This window comes from Neofelis nebulosa, chromosome 9 (assembly GCF_028018385.1).
Source record: "Neofelis nebulosa isolate mNeoNeb1 chromosome 9, mNeoNeb1.pri, whole genome shotgun sequence".
NCBI lineage: Eukaryota > Metazoa > Chordata > Mammalia > Carnivora > Felidae > Neofelis > Neofelis nebulosa.
In genome coordinates this window covers 131,245,540-131,262,114 of record NC_080790.1, presented here as the reverse complement: position 1 = coordinate 131,262,114, position 16,575 = coordinate 131,245,540, and the positions used below count along the sequence as shown (strand labels likewise).

General features: G+C 56.5%; 1 protein-coding gene across 1 annotated transcript in view; it reads left to right on the top strand.

Moving 5' to 3' along the window:
* The first annotated feature begins 13,189 nt into the window (after nt 1–13,189).
* The window catches only part of NFATC2 (nuclear factor of activated T cells 2), a 159,705-nt gene continuing 156,319 nt past the window's right edge, over nt 13,190–16,575 (top strand). The window contains exon 1 of the mRNA XM_058685980.1: nt 13,190–13,438. The gene's annotated coding sequence lies outside the window, so the exon portion shown is untranslated. The remainder of the gene's footprint in view (nt 13,439–16,575) is intronic.

Here is a 16,575-nt window from a genome sequence, read left to right as displayed (position 1 = left end):
TTATTGATGGGTCCAGACTTCAGACTTAGTCTCTCTCGGCCCTGCTTTCGCTGCCCTGACTCCACCCGGGCTCGCCCCTCCTGTTGCCACGGTGGCCACATCCTTCCACCTTCCTTTCCGGCCGGAAGGAGCGCGACCGTCCAGGGCCCAGCGCAGGTGTGACACTGGCCCGGACTGGCTCACGTGCTTGTCCCCGGACCGGTCCCAGGGGCCAGGGGAGTTCTGTGTGCTGACCGCCGTAGGCCTTGGTCACCTAACGCCTCCCTCTGCCCCCTCTTCTGTTTGTTTACCGAAGGACGTTTTATTATTTCGCCGTGGAACGTGGCCGTGACTACAGCAGTTGCATTTTTCTCTTTTTTCCCCGGACGGCACACGTCCTCTGGTTCCCGAGAACCTTCTATCACCTGTCGTTTGGAGAATCTGGTTCCCGACGACGTCGGTGAGACTGTCCCCGGGGGCACCGGTGGTGCTTAGCGGTCAAGAGCGGGCTCGTTCTGTCGTGGGTTGTTGCTCAAGGTGCTCGCCTCCCCCTCGGCTTCCAGCCCGCGGGCAAGACGCGTGTCTTCGTTGTCACGCGCAGGACGGGGCGGCGGGGGGGGAGCGGGTGTCGACGTGCATGTGGAGCGTGGGGACGTCTCCTTTGCAGACGGTAAGGCGGGCGCTACTTTGCAATGACACTTACCTGGAAGAGAGGATTCTGTCACCTGAGGGCGAAAGGGGGGGTATGACGTCCCCTCTGGGGTTGGAGACAAATGTCTCAAGGTCGTTCTCGTTGGCATCACTGTGGGGAATCCAGATGCCTGTCGGGTGGCCTGGAGAAAAGGAGGGATCTCCTTCCTCCGCGTGATCCGGGGCACCGTTTCTAGGTTTCAAGCTCCGGTGGATAAAAGAGGACAGAGAATGTTACAAGTAACAGAAAACCTAAGTCAGTGTGGCTTACGTGAAAGAGAAACGTCTGCGGATAAGTGAGAAGCGAATCAACTTTCCTCTGGCTTCAGGTACGGCTGGATTCAGGGGCTCAAATCTGCCAGCAACACTTAATCTCTTTCGATCCCTTGGCCTCGCTCTGGGTCGCCCACGTTCTCGGACATCTTGCTCTGTAGGGTGTGGAGCGTCGAGACGGCTGATGACGATTCCAGGCAGATGTCCTTATATCTCAGAAGGAAAGACGGAATGGATGTGTGAGTGAGATTCTCTCTTCTAACAGTTCAGGCTCAAAAGTCCTGGACCTGGACCTCACTGGCCTGAGCCCATCACTCTGAATGCTGATTGCCTGTCCCAGGAGCTGGGGATAGAGCCGGCCTCTCCTGACCGCGTGAGCTGAGAGTCAGAAAGGTTTGATCCCAAATTAAGAGTTGGATTACTTGTTCCAGAAGAGGGCAGGGACGTTAGGGGCTGGCGGCAAAGCCGATGAGTGTTCAGAGGGACCTTCCTGCAGGAGGGTCCCCAGTCAGCCATGGCATAAGGTCCCTTCCCCCCCCAGGCTCCTCCCGTTGAGGGTTTGGGACTGTTTCGGGTTGGGACCTTGAGATTGCCTGTCTCCGGTGTCCCGTGCTCGGACTTCAGGTGTGGGGAGAGAGGCCAGCGGTAGGCAGGCCCTCCCTGCAGCCTTTTGCTTACAGCTCCCATTTTGGTTTTAATGGCTTTTGCTCTTATGGTTGATTACAGTGCAATTTTATACTGCCTGCCCGAGTCCAGGTTGAGTCGGAGCCATGAAAAAGAATCACGCTGAGAGACTCTGGCCCATGTAGCCAATTCTGCAGACTGAAGTGTCTTTGCAAAAGGAGGGAAGGAAGGAAGGAGGGAAGGAAGGGAGGAGGGAAGGAAGGAAGAAAGGAAGGAAGGAGGGAGGGAAGGAAGGAAGGAGGGAGGGAGGGAAGGAAGGAAGAAAGAAGGAAGGAAGGAAGGAAGGAGGGAAGGAAGGAAGGAGGGAAGGAAGGGAGGAGGGAAGGAAGGAAGAAAGGAAGGAAGGAGGGAGGGAAGGAAGGAAGGAGGGAGGGAGGGAAGGAAGGAAGAAAGAAGGAAGGAAGGAAGGAAGGAGGGAAGGAAGGAAGAAAGGAAGGGAGGAGGGAAGGAGGGAAGGAAGGAAGAAAGGAAGAAAGAAAGGAAGGAAGGAGGGAGGGAAGGAAGGAGGGAGGGAAGGAAGGAGGGAGGGAAGGAAGGAGGGAGGGAAGGAAGGAGGGAAGGAAGGAAGGAGGGAGGGAAGGAAGGAAGAAAGGAAGGAAGGAAAGAAGGGGGGAAGGAAGGAGGGAAGGAAGGAAGGAAGGAGGGAGGGAGGGAGGGAAGGAGGGAAGGAAGAAAGGAAGGAAGGAGGGAGGGAAGGAGGGAAGGAAAGAAGGAGGGAAGGAAAGAAGGAGGGAAGGAAAGAAGGAGGGAAGGAAAGAAGGAGGGAAGGAAGGAAGGAGGGAAGGAAGGAGGGAAGGAAGGAAGGAGGGAGGGAAGGAAGGAGGGAGGGAAGGAAGGAGGGAGGGAAGGAAGGAGGGAAGGAAAGAAGGAGGGAAGGAAAGAAGGAGGGAAGGAAAGAAGGAGGGAAGGAAGGAAGAAAGGAAGGAAGGAGGGAAGGAAGGAGGGAAGGAAGGAAGGAGGGAGGGAAGGAAGGAAGAAAGGAAGAAAGGAAGAAAGGAAGGAGGGAAGGAAGGAAGGAGGGAAGGAAGGAAGAAAGGAAGGAGGGAAGGAGGGAAAGAGGGAAGGAACGAAGGAGGGAGGGAGGGAAGGAAGAAAGGAAGAAAGGAAGGAAGGAGGGAGGGAAGGAAGGAGGGAAGAAAGGAGGGAAGGAAGGAAGAAGGGAAGGAGGGAAAGAGGGAAGGAAGGAAGGAAGGAAGGAAGAAAGGAAGAAAGGAAGGAGGGAAGGAAGGAAGGAGGGAAGGAGGGAAAGAGGGAAGGAAGGAAGGAAGGAAGGAAGGAAGGAAGGAAGGAAGGAGGGAGGGAGGGAGGGAGGGAGGGAGGGAAGGAGGGAAGGAAGAAAGGAAGAAAGGAAGGAAGGAGGGAGGGTAGGAAGGAAGGAAGGAAGGACATAGATAGACATAATTCACGGAGTATAAAGCCCCCCAGGCAGGGCCAGTCCTGCTACTTCGTCCTGTTGTGTCGGGCCAGGTTGTGTGTAAGGACCTCTCGATTCACCAGCTCAAGCTCCCAGACACTAGAGCCTGGGCTGCAGAAGGTGCTTCTAAAGAAATGGCAAATGGTTCCCAAATGGGGCAAATTAAGAGACCTTCCAGAGGACTTGGATCTTCCCCCACCTGCCTGCCATTTTGGGGAGCAGTGGCCACGCACACACGTGAGCTGGGACTGTAGCAGTTTGGGGATAAAAAGTCTGGGAAGTCGGGCGCATTCGGTCCTGAAAACGGATGCATCTAGGATAGTAGTAAGCTCCCGGCTTTTCTCTAGAGCTGGGTTAGCAAACTTCGCGAGGGGCAGAAAGAAGATGTTTTCGGCTCTGCAGGCCATTTGGTTCCTGTTGCCAGTCAGTTGTACCATTCTGCCATTTTATCGTGAAAACCGCCATAGGCAACCCGTAAACAAATGTGCATGTCTGCATCCCAATAAAACTTTATCTATAAAACCAGGCCACGGGCCACATTTGGTGATAGTTTGTCAACCCCTGACTTAGACCAAAGAACTTGTAGAATCAGCAGAATAGCTTTCTGAGCCAGAAAGCTGGTATTGTTTTTGTTAAGGCCGGCTCTACTAAATTATAATTTATATGCAATGAAATACATGTTTTACGTGTACCGTTCAATCAGTCGATACGGAAGATCTCCTTTGCCCTGTGCAGTTGGCTGTCCCCTGCCCCCCGTCCCCTGCCCGGCCAACTGTTGGTCTGATCGCCATCCTGCAGATTAGTTTGGAACGTGCCAGCATCTCATAGAAATAGATGCGGCGTGCCTCGCACTAGGGGCGCCCTGCCCCTGCTCCAGGGTGAGGCTCTGTCCTCCCTACAGAGGCGGACAGCCCCAGAGCCTGCTCTCCCCAGACCGGATCACGGCTCGGAAGGCAGAGAGCCCCAGAATCAGAACAAGGGCTCCTCTACTCAGGGGCCCGGAGCCACCAGCCAGGGCTGGGATGAGCTGTGTTTACCTTGGAAGGCCCAACCTCTTTTGTAACACTCACTCATTGTTGCCAGGAGCCCAAAAATACTTTTATTAATGGAAAAACAGGGATGGCTCCACAAAGAAATATTTTGACAAGCCCGGAGGAGCCAGCGGGAAGGTTCAGAGCACATCCTCAGGAAGCTTGGGTTTCTTATCTTCTAGGGAGCCCGCCGTGGGGGGGGGGGGGGGGGGAGAGTGCAGCACGCTTCTCCCGGCAGGGAGCCTGCCCCATTTCCGCAAGAGGCTCTCAGGCACGGCTTCCTGGGCTGGATCGGGCTGGGTTGATTTTCTGCAACGTGGCCCGGTCCACAGCCCACCCTGCATACAGCTCCCGGAGCGGCCGGGGGGTGGGGGGTGGTGGGTGGGGGGACAGTGGCATCATTCCTGGTTACGGCCCCATCCAGGTGTTCTCCCTTGTGGCGCCTTTCCTTTGACGGCAAACGAAGCTTGGAGCTGGCTCCAGACATCTCTCCGGGCTCCCAGGTACCTACCAGCGCCCGCTGGGCGAGGCAAGTTGCCACACGCTTTCTTAGCTCTCCTCGAACCAGCTCTCTTGGACCTTAAGCCTCCCTCAGTGGTGCCAGGTGCTATTTTAAACACCCCTCCGTGTGCTGACTCCTCACAGCAGTTCTCCAGTTGGGCGGTCCCCCCCCCCACCGCCCCGTGCGGATGAGGAAATCGGGGTACAGAGCAGTCAAGTAACTCGCTTAAGGTTGCAAAGTTACGGAGAGGCGGTGCTGGGATTTACGCCTAGGCCAGCTGGCTCTGGAGCGTGACTCTTCTTTCTGAAGGTGCGTATGCGATCCCATTCCTCAGCGTCTCTGTACTTGATGTCCTTGGACTCTTAACATAAAATCCATGTCGGTCAGGACAAGTTCAGTTGTTATACTGAAGATCCCCAAATCGCAGTGGCCTAAACAAGTTAGATATTTGTTTTTCTCTTACAAAAGAAACTGGTTAGGAGATCCAGGGTTGCTGTGGAGGCCCCGTGATGCTTAGGGACCCGAGCTCCTTCTAGCTGGCAGCTTTGTCTTCGTTAACTCAGTTTCTGCCTCATGGCCCCAAAATGGCTGCTTGAGCTCCTACCATCAAGTCCCCATTTTAGCAGGAAGGGAAGAAGGGGAAGTGGAGAGTCTGTCCTGTCTCTTTAAGGGATTGGGGCGCCTGGGGTGGGCCCAGCCGGTTGAGCGGTTGAGCTTCCGACTTCGGCTCAGGTCACGATCTCACGGGTTCGTGAGTTCGAGCCTCGCGTCGGGCTCTGTGCTGACGGCCCAGAGCCTGGAGCCTGCTTCGGATTCTGTGTCTCCCTCTCTCTCTGCCCTTCCCCCACTTGCACTCTGTCTCCCTCTTTCAAAAATAAATAAACATTAAGAATTTGTTTAAATGTTAAAAAAACCTTAAGGGTCTGATTCCAGGCCCTCCCACCATGTGGCCGAGGGTAAGTCATTTAACCCCGTTTGAAAAGGGAAAGTAGTCAAACTTCTTTCAAAGGTTATAAGGATTAGATAAGTTAATTCGTGTCAAACACTCGGAAAAGAGCAAAGTATTCAGGAAGACATTTTAGTGATTGTTAATATTGACACCATTTAGATGACACTGTTCACGAAGGGGACTAGGCCTAGGTTATATGGCTCTCCCACGAGTTTTGTGGCTCCCCAGGCCTTTCCCGTAGCAGCACTAGCACCCTGCTTTGTCATGTGCGTTGACCTCTCTTGCCCCCCACTGGGTGGAGAGCTCCCTGAAGATACGCGCTGTCCGTCTTGTTCTCCCACCGTGTCCCCAGCAGCAAGTTCAGGGTCACGTGGGAGGTACCCGGAAATCTTGGCAACTGCATGAAGGAATGAGTATTTCCAGTGACAGGAGGCTCACTCCCATAGAGGATACTGCCTCAGGGCCTTTGCACATGCCGTTCCCTCTGTTTTCAGTGTGCTTCCCCAACTGTCTGCATAACCGCTTCTCCTGTTTCACTCTGCTCCGTGCCACCTGTTCGGTGAAGCCTTCCCTGACCATCCTGGCTAAAACCGCCCCCTTCCCCCGTCTCTGTCTTCCTGTTCCGCTCTGTTTTTTTCTTGGCACGTATGGCCACTCAGCGGGGTCGTCTGTGTTCACGCGTTCCCTCTCTCCCACTGGACTGTAAGCTCCACAGAGGCAGCATCTGTATCCGTTTTGCTCACAGCTGCATTTGCAGTGCCCAGAATGTTGCAGGTATGTGACGATATCTGTTGAATAAAGAAAGCAAGCAACAAGATAGCCCATTTGCTTCTTAAGGCCCGAGGAGAAAAATTCTCGGTATATGCACCTCAGTCCTTTTGGCAAACGGAAGGCCCGCTTAGCTCTCAGAAAAGTGCAAACGAGATAAACCTTTTCTCCTCCTTCTCTGTTTCTCCTGCCCGCAGAAGGAGAGAGGCGAGCCAAGCCGATTCTCTCTCACTCCACGTCAGCTCTCCAGCTTCTAGGAAAATCTTCCCCATCCCCGAGGGCCTGGGGCATTCCGAGGGCCGCCTTTGGCCTCCTGCCGCATCCCGGCTCAGCGATCCTGGAGCGGTGGAGGGAGCCCCGCAGAGGGGGGCAGGCTCTCCCTGGAAACTTGCTGTCAGCAGCCTGATGAGCTGGCAGGGAACGTCCGGGGTTCTCTCCAAATGCCTTGGAAACCTCCCTGTTGGGTCACATTCCGGCTTGGGGGACCCTGGGATTACCAGGGCTCTCGGCGGCGGCCAGCGGCTGAGGGGGAGATGGCGAGATTCAGCACTTCTGAGTTGGAAAAAGCGGTGCTGGGTATTATTTTGAGAACAGTCGGTCATGAGAACCTCCAAGAGGGGGATCGGGGAGGCTATTAAAAGCAAGACAATGTATTTTGAAACGAACCAGGCTGGGGAGACACCTTGCTCCCTGCCACGACCACAGAACGGGGAGTTCTTTCCAGATGAGGTGAACCTTTCCATCCCTTGGAAACGGGGAAAGCCTCTCCAGCTGTCCAGCCACCGCCCCGTTCCTTCTCCCCTGCCAGCCCCGGTGGAGAATCCCGTCCACCTCCTCGGCCACGTGATGGGGTGAGGGGCCTCCCGAGCCAGCTGAGAAGGTGGCCGGGGCAGGCGTGCCTCCCTGCCGTTCACCGAAAAGCTTTGAGAGGGGGCCCGAGGCACGGTTCGGGGCCGACAGCCGCGGCCCAAGTTCGCGCTCTGCCCGCCGCTTGCCGGTTGGTGACCTGGGGTCTCTGTGCCTCAGTTTCCTCACCTGCAAAACAAGGATGGCAGTCTGCATCCCACAGAGTTCTTGCCGGGGCAACGAGTCAGGACACGTGGAGGGCTCGGCGAGGGCCCGTCCCGTCGACCTCGCTCGGCGGATGCGAGATGGGACCCCGGCCCGAGCCGCACGTACGACGGGCGTGCCTCTCTTCTCCTGGTCCGGGGCGGAGATGACTCGTAGCCACGCAAACAAGCAGATGAGATAATGTCATGTTCTGCCCCTCACTCAGCCAGCCTTTCTGAGGTCCGACGGTATGCCGGGCATCACTGGAGGTGCCGAGACAGCAGCGAGCAAAACAAAGTCCCTGTCCTGGCAGAATTTCTAGTTTAGGTGGGAGACAGGGGAGACCTATAATACGCCATTGAGTATACGGTCTGTGTGTGGTAAGTGGTAAGTGGTAAATCCTGTACAGAAATACGACAGGGCGTTGAGGTCGAGATCGACGGGGTGGGGTTGAACTTCAGGGCAGAGCTGCTGGGTTTGGAGATGAGGGTCGTAGAAGAGGATGCGTTCAGAGGGTGGCGTTAGAACCGGGACAAAGAGGATGCCGGAAGCCCGCCGTGAGCGGTCGGGGGACACGGGGTTCTGGGCAGAGGGGAAGGCAGCACAAAGGCCACGAGGTGGGGCCAGGCCAGGGGAGGACGGGGAGGCTGGGATGGGACGGCGAGGGAGACGGGATCAGACAGATGCGTCGGCCGGGGTCTTGGAGGCCATTGTGTTAGGGCCTCTGTTCCCTCCAAACTTAGTGGCTTAAAAAAAAAGAAAACCAGTGTGAATGATCTCACGGTGTCTCCGGGTCGGGAGCACGTCGTTAAGGGGGGTGATGTGGCCCCATCATCTGAAGACGCGGCTGTTGGCAGGAGGCCTTCGTTCCTCACCCTGGGGACCTCTCCAGAGGGCTGCTTGAGTGTCCTTCCAACATGGCAGTGGGCTCCCGCAGAGGGAGGGACCCGAGAACGCAAGGCAGAAGCCACAGACCCGGCCACAGAAGCCACACACTCAATACCCCAGCGTGGCACAGAGCAGGGCCCCCTGGGACCCTGCGGGAGGCTGGCCGGGACAGGCCGCAGTGGGGGCTGGGAGCCTCTGAAATGGCATTTATGCCTGGTCTGAGAGCTTGTATAAAGCTTGTGTAAGTGCTGTCTGCAGTGGCAAGACGGTGGTCATTTTCACACAATTACCTACTGCTTATGTCACCAGGCCTTTGCACTTGGAAGATGCAATGTTTTCAGACCCTCACATCTCCTGGCGAGTAAGTACAGCTCCAGGGCGGGCCCCGGTGGAATTCCCCTGGTGGAGAGAGGAACGGGGACGGGAGAGGAGAGAGCAGCGTGGTTGGTGGAAGGCCCTGCAGTGGGGACGGACGCAGAGGCTGTGTGGCTCTGAGCATTTGGGGGGCACTTCAAGGGGGTAAGAGGTGAGCGCTGAGGCTGGGGTGGGGCGGGGAAGAGGACTCTCTCCTGAAGGTGATTAGATCCCAGTGGGGGGCTTTAAGCAGGGGAGAATGCCATGATGGGACGTCCCCTTCAGATTCTGAAGTTTAGGGAAGATCGTGCAGGACAGAGCGAGGGGGCCGCCATGGGGGGTGCCCCGGCGGGGAAGTGTGGGGGGGCGGGAAGAGAGGTGGATGGATTCAAGAGCTTTTTAGGAGGGACAGTGTGGCAGCGGAGGGAGGGACAGAGTTAAGGGTGACAGCCACCAGTTTCCTGGCTGAGGCAGCTGGGAAGTAGGGGCCCCTGGTCTAAGCTCCCCAGCCCCACCGGCCACCCTCGGTGAGGTCTCTAGAATTCATGGTCCCCGCGGACAGTTCTCTGCTGCTAGAGTTCACTGCTGCCCGCTCGGCACTGCGGGGCCTTACCAAGGACAAGGCGAGGCCCACGTGCCCAGTTGTGTCCCCGCCCCATTCCCACCACTTAGCCAGTGTCAGGTGCATGGGATCATGCTGGCAGGCGAACAGGTATTTGGTGGGGAGTTTCTCAAAGCAAATGAGAGGCAGTGTAGCCTAGTGGGTAAGAACACGGGCTCTAGGGAGGGCCCGGGTGGCTCAGTCGGTTACATGTCCGACTTCGGTTCAGGTCACGATCTCAGGGTTCGTGGGTTTGAGCCCCGAGTCGGGCTCTGCGCTGACAGCACGGAGCCTGCTTGGGATTCTCTCTCCCTCTCTCTCTGCCCCTTCCACGCTTTCTCTCTCTCTCAAGCATAAATAAGTAAACATCAAAAAAAAATTTAATGCAGCAGGAGGGCCGGTTGAGGTGCCCTCAGGGAAAACCCTTCTAGATATGCCTGGTGTCGAATCAGTGGTTGAGACAGCACCAGTAAGTGGTGTCTCAGCAGAAATACCTATGTTTCTTATTTATGAGGCTGTTGGGGGGGAAGAGAGTCTAATAAAAGGCTTCCCCGGTGATTCAAGGTCTCCTGCAGCCCAGATGTCTTACAGTCTCTCCCCAGGCCTTTCTCCCCATGGCCACCTGGACTCCTTCTATTTGCTTTGATTCAGCTTCTTTTTCGCTTTTTCCTCCTATGCTGGCCCGTTCCCACCCCAGCTGAGAGCTTCTATTTTGGGAGTTTTCGTGGATAATTTAGTGGGCGGAAGCTCCCCACCCACCCCCCTCGGAGCATCCCTTAAAAAAAGGGAGAGTGCTCGAGAGAAGTGAAAAACAGTGGGTGGTTCAGTTCAAAAGGACAAAATATTTCTTGCCCTGGCACTGGGAGAGGAAAGAAATTGTCTGAGGAACCGAATAGCTAAACTAAGAAGCCGAAAGCTGCAGCCCATAAGGGCAAATTAGGTGACTCAGCCGCGACTCCCCCAGCTCCAATCCTTGCAGTATTAAAGTGCTTTAAAAGGGAAAAATGCTTAACTGTGACAAAGAGTGGGCTCCATAAAAATGCGGCTAATGCTGATTCTACCGAGCTCCAGAAGGCGGCCCCCTCTCGGCCGTGCTGGGCACCTGTGGACATCGGGACTCGCCTCCGAGGCCTGAGCCTGGGTGGGACTGAGTCTAAAATTATCCCCGATAATGAGCCTTGCGGAAGAGGACCCAGTGTGTGCTCCTCTCCCGCCTTGCTTCTGGCCTCTAGGACCTCGGCTCCCAGGGAGGCCTCTGGGAGCAGGGGCCGCGGTGCCAAGAACGCGGGCTTTGTCGCCAGACAGAGTTGGGTTCAGGTCCAGGCTGGTTGTAGGAACGTCAACTCGGCGAGCCTCAGTTTGCCCATCTGTGAATGGGGCTCACAGCCCCAAGCCCGGCGGGAAGGTGAAACGAACGAGATCCTGCAAAGAGCCTCTCGCGTGGCCTGGACAGCACAGCTGTCCACAAACGGAGGCTTTTGGAGGTGGAGGGCACAGACTGCAGGGTCAAACAGGGTCAGTCCTGGCTCAAGCACTACTCGCGACTTGACCGTGGGAAGGTTTGTTTTAGTGTATATTTTCGGCACTTATTATGTGGCTTCGTTGTTCTTACCATCACGTTCTTATGTCAACTCTGGGCAAGGCATCAATGGTGGCCCCGTTTGACGGAGTGGGTAAGTGAGTGTAGCAGAACCAATCTGCCCTCAATCCTGCCTCTCGGGTCATCCAACCCAGTGCTGCCCGCTAGAACTTGCTACGGTTGGATGGAAATGCTCTGTTCTGCACTGTCCCAACTTGGTGGCAAATGGCCACATGTGGCTTTTGAGCACCTGGAATGTGGCTCAGGACCAAAGGACTGGTGTTTATGTTTTATTTAAGTGTTAATTATTTTGAATTTTAATAGCTACACGTGGCTAGGGGCTACCAGCTCACACAGCACAGGGCCAGCCCCTCGGGTGTCAGGGTATCACTTTGCAGAGTCAAGAGCAGGAATCCACAGAGGACTCTAACTCAGGGCCGGGCACACAGTCGGTGTGGGATTTGGGGTCGGCTAGTCCTAGGATTTCTAAGTAGAGCGATCGTCCCCGGAGGAAGCGGAGTCCCGACTTTTATTCGTGCCTAGGAGACCACCTGGAGCCAGCTCGCCCAAGGCTTTCCCAGTTTTAAAAGTGAAAGATCTGCGTCCCGGGAAGCCCCTCAGTCCTCGCAAACCAGGGTGGCCGATCGCCCTGTTCTTGCCTCAGACGAGGGGGTGCAGAGTCCTCAGGGTTGGCCGGAGCTTCCTCCGTGGGCTCACTGCAAAGAACCTTCTCCCTGGCCTCACAGGCTGCAGCCCAATATTTGCCACATCGAGCAACGGGCAAGTCATCTGCCCTCTGTGCGCCTCAGTTTCCCTTTTGGAAAGTCGGGGAGAGGATCCCCCGCTTGCAGGGTGGCTGCAAGGAATTCAGCATAAGGGCCCGGGGCACAACTAGCAGGTGGTCAGATGTGGCAGCTCTTGGGGGGGGGGGGGGGCGCAGGCTCGCTTAGATCCTGCCGCTGGAGGCCATGCTGGTCAAGGCCGGCTCCCAGGCGAGGTGGGGGGTGGGGTGGGGGTGGGGGTGAGGGGGGCTTTCCACGGTTGCTCTTTGAGGAACAGCATCTGCAACAGAAGTGGTCACGTCTGAGAGCTCAGCGAGGCTGTCGTGGGTCGAGGCCCGGAAACAGAGTGGTCCCGCCGATGGAGCCGGCTCGCTCCAGTGCCTCTCCAAGTTCCAGCCGATCCGGGAGGGGGTGGGGGTGCTGATGAGTCACCAGCCCCGGTGCTACCCGCAGTTTTATCAACAGGGTCTGAGATGGCCATTTGCAAAGCTGGCTTCATCCGTGGGCCCGCAGAGCTGGGCCGTGTGGACAGAGCGTCTCCACGGCGGCACCCCTCCCCCACCCCCACCGGCCTTCTGGGGTCCGTGGCCTCTTGATGGGAGCCACGCGTGGCACCCCGCGGACCTTCTTCGGGACACTGTGCAAAGTTCATGACATCCCTTCCCTTTATTTTCCTGTTTATTCAGAGCATGTGTAAACACATGGGTTGCCTGGTTCCCGCGTCTCTTTGGCCATTTCATTATTGCTGGAGCATCTGAACATCACTGGAAACCTTGGGTTTTCTAAATGAACCTAAAAATAAACTCTTTGAAAAAAAAACTCTTGGAGTTGGAGAGTTGACACAAGGCACCGTTATTTATTTCTTTTCCCTCCTCCTCCCCTCCCCCTCCTCCCCCTCCTCCCCACCATCCCTGCAAAACAAAACAAAACAAAACAAAAAATGGGGGCGGCCAGAGGCCTGGAGGGACCTGGAAGGGCCCCCCCCCCCCCCCGGGTCAGTGTCCACGGGGCCTTGACCCCCTGGGGTGTGGGTATGAGCCCGGGGCAGCTTGCTCGGGGAGAGAGGCCCGCTTGCAAAACGGGGGGCTCAGGCGTGTGGGGCACGGGTTGCTGGGCGCCGCGGCGGGCGAGGGGAGGCGGCGGCCCGGGCGATGCTTGCAGACGGCCGCGGAGCTCCTGCAAGGCCGACTTGGACGCCGCGCGCCCCCACCCTTCTCCTCGCCGTCGCCCGCCTCTGCTCCCTCTCCCCGACTTTTCTCCCGAACAATCGGGGACTTGTGCTGGCGGCCGAGGGAGCCACGGAGCTGGCTGGCCGCGGAGGAGGCGACGTCATGGATTCCTGAGTGTGAAGTTTGCAGGAAAGCCCTTAGTTTTGGAGATGGCCGGGATCCAGCGGTTTCCATGGCGCTGGATAAACAGGAGGAAACAGTGAGGGAATCCCGTTATTTTACTGCATTGAAAGCCTATAAACACGGAGCGCGGGGAAGGAAGTCGCGTTCCCTCTCGAGTAAGCCCGAGCGCCCAGCCGCGCCGGGAGCGGGAGCGGGAGCCGGGGGCCGGGAGCCGGGAGCCCGGAGGTGGGAGCCGGGAGCCGGAGCCCGAGCCGGGAGCCGGGAGCCGGGAGCCGGGAGCCCGAGCCCGGAGGCGGGAGCCGGGAGCCGGGTGCCGGGAGCCGGGAGCCGGGAGCCCGAGCCCGGAGGCGGCAGGCGCGCAGCTCCCGGGCCGCTCGCAGGCTCCTGGGCCAGCCCGGCGAGCATGCTTTAGGGAGGACGGGCCCCGCGGCTCTCCCTCTCCCACGGCGCGCCGAGCCCCCGTCCGCCCCCGATGCAGAGAGAGGCTGCGTTCAGACCGGGGCACTGCCAACCCCTCCGCATCATGGGGTCTGTGGACCAAGGTAAGCGAGCGATCGCCTCCTGCTTCGGTCTCTTCCTCCTCCCGCCCTCCAGCCCTGTCCCTTTCGCTCCTCTCGGGCAGCGCTTTCGGCCCCGGGCTCAGGTCGCGGGGAGGCCCGGGGACCGCGGTCTCCTGGGGCGCGCGCGCAGGTAAAGGGGCCAGGAGGAGAGGTGCCCTCGCCCCTGGCCCAGGAGGGGAGACCGGGGTGGGGAGCCAACGTCAGGCCACTTGGCAGGGGGGCAGTGAAGGGTCCCGAGGCCGGGATTCCCTGGGCAAGTCCGTCGTGAGGACGGTCCCCTCGGTGGGACAGTGGGAGAGGTTCTTGCTACTAACCCGCGAGCTGCTTAACCATTTCAGCACCGGGCTTTTGACAGGGGATGCCTTTCAGTTTCATCATCATCATCATCATCATCCTCGTCTAGCTTATTTTTCTTCCTTTAGGAGAACACGCTTGGCATTTTGCTGTATAATAGATACAGTAAGGAGGGTTTTGCTTTTCAACAGTTAGAGCGGCACATGCCCTGGGACATTTAAACAACTTTCTTTCCCCCCGTTTGATGTGCCTGGTGGATACGGTCCTCCGGCTCCCCTTTTAAGTGCAATGTACCATCAGTTTGTTTGGCGATCTGATTACACTCCCCTTTCTGGGTTTCTGTCTTTCCCCGTCCTCTTGGAGTCAGCCCCGGAATCATACTATTTGGACCTTACGGGAGGGGCTTAGCCTAATGAGAATATGATATGAAAATAGCCATCCGGTTGGGACAGCGGAGGGCTCTCGGCCGGACGCTAACGACGCGGGCGTTCAGAGTGGGAACCAGGCAGCGTGATGTGTTTTTCAGAGGCCAGCCGGGCGCATAGCGGGGGGACACTGCCAGAGGGCAGGACTGCAAGAGTTAAGTGAAATAAATATGCGTAGGAGGAGTTAGCCTCATGTCATAAAATCGGAGTTGAATGTAGGTTTTGTGCTCTGTGTGGCTGATTAAAGTTCTGGGGCAAAAGAAATGACAATTTCAGTAAATAAACCTGAAGGGCTTTTTTTTCTTTTTTCTTTCTTTCTTTCTTTTTTTTTTTTAAACCAGAGTGAGGCCAAATGCCTTGGGTTAGGTAAATGGTGTGCTTTCCACAGCAGACCTCAGTGACATGTATTTTTAGCCGAGCTGCACTTTTGAAAGAAAGCCCTGCCAGTGCTTTGAACCTTTTTACTGGTACCAGTTTATCTTGTTCTCTGCTAGTGGTCAAGCATGTGACAATGGTGGCCAAAACACATTGCTAACATCGCATCGTCTGTAAAAATGATACTCTCGGCCGGCTGACAGATCTATTACAGACACGAGCCGGCTTTTACTGTCATACCAACTGAAAAGTGGTGTTTGATGTTACGACGGTGGGGGTGGCGCTGGGGGACAGACGAATGGCACATTCAGCTGTATTCAGAGAGAGAGAGAGAGAGAGCGAGCTTGGAGGAGAAGTTGGGCTTCTGTTTTACTGTGTGATCCAACAAGCCTCACATTTTATTGAGGCGGTTACACCCCTGCTCTGGGTTTATGAACTCGCTCCTCTCTCAAGGTCTTGAAGTATGTGTATTTTGGGTGTGCACATGCATCGCGACCCTCCCTGGCCCGAACTCTTGTGTGCAGGGATTGTGAGTGCGTGCGTGCCACTGTGAGTGCACACATGTGGGAGACAGGGCCCCGCATTGTTCCCGGCAAACCGCATTTAGCATGCCAAGGCAACTGGGCACACAGAATGCAATCCCAGGCATCAAAGACAGCTGGCGTGAGTCGTTTCCCCCATGTCCTGCCCAGGGGTCTCCCGAGGGAAAATCTCACGCCCTTTTAAACTCAGCGCCACCGCACTCCTAGGAATAGACCTGTCGTGTGCATGCCGATGGGTGGGGTCAGCAATAGTGAATAGAAATATTTGCATGGTAAGAAAATACTGGCCTTGCTGGGCAGCGTTGGGTCAGGGTTCTGGGCAAGACTGAAGATCTGGAAGAGGTGTGTTCAGGTTCATCTGAAGTGGGAAGATGGAAAGTATTTTAGGAATATAAACAACCCCAGGGCGAACTCTGCCCAACCCCGGACCCAAACGCCCCGTCTTCTGCTTGGATTAGAATTTCTGCTTTGCCACCTTGCAGCTGGGTGATCTGGGGCAAGGGACTTAACCTCTCTGTGCCTAAGTTTCCACATCTGTGAAACGGAGCCAGTAACAGCGTCTCCCTTACAAGTTGTCACGAGCTTCGGCGAGGTGACACAGGTAGGGCACCTGGCACACGCTGGCTGCAATTCCTTTTCCCTTGAAGATGCAAAACAGTGACATCTCGATACGGAGACCGGATTTCACAGCGAAAACTCTTTGAAGGGATGCGGTGCTTTAAATCTCTCAAGGTACCCTTTTACCTTACCGGAGCTTCCCAGTGGTGCAGATGGGGCTGAGATCACGGCTTGTAAAGCGTTGTTTCCTCACCCGCAAGAGGGGATAAGGACCGTGGTGACCCGGTGGGGCCGTCATGAGCATCCACGTGAAATCAGGCACACGAAATGCTTCCCCCTGTGCTTCACGGGAGGTTAACACACACGAGATGCTACGACTGCCTGACGGTCGAGGACCACGAGGGCTATTGTGCCTCAGGCCACACAGCAAGTTAGTAGCGCGATGCCTGGCACGTGACGGTGGTGAGGGCACACACACGGGCACTGGCCGGGTGGTCTAGAAGTACGAAGTCGTTTCATCTTCAGGGCCACTGTATGTGCGTGGTACGTACGCAATTTTCGTCTCCTTCACGGAGGAGGGGAGTGAGGCCCAGAGACGTGCTGTGACTGGCCAAGTGTCACCCAGCGGGGACGTGATGGAGCTGTAGTTTGAATCCAGCCTCTCTACCGTATGCTCTGTTGTCCCTGGAACTCATTAATATTTTTTTTAAAAAAATTTTAGTGTTTATTTATTTTTGAGAGGGGGGAGGGGCAGAGAGAGAGGGAGGCACAGAATCGAATCAGGCTCCGGGCTCCGAGCGGTCAGCACCGAGCCCGACGCGGGGCTCGAACCCGCGGACCGTGAGATCGTGACCTGAGCCGAAGTCGGACGCTTAGCTGGCTGAGCCACCCAGGCGCCCCTGGGACTCATTAATATTATTATAGT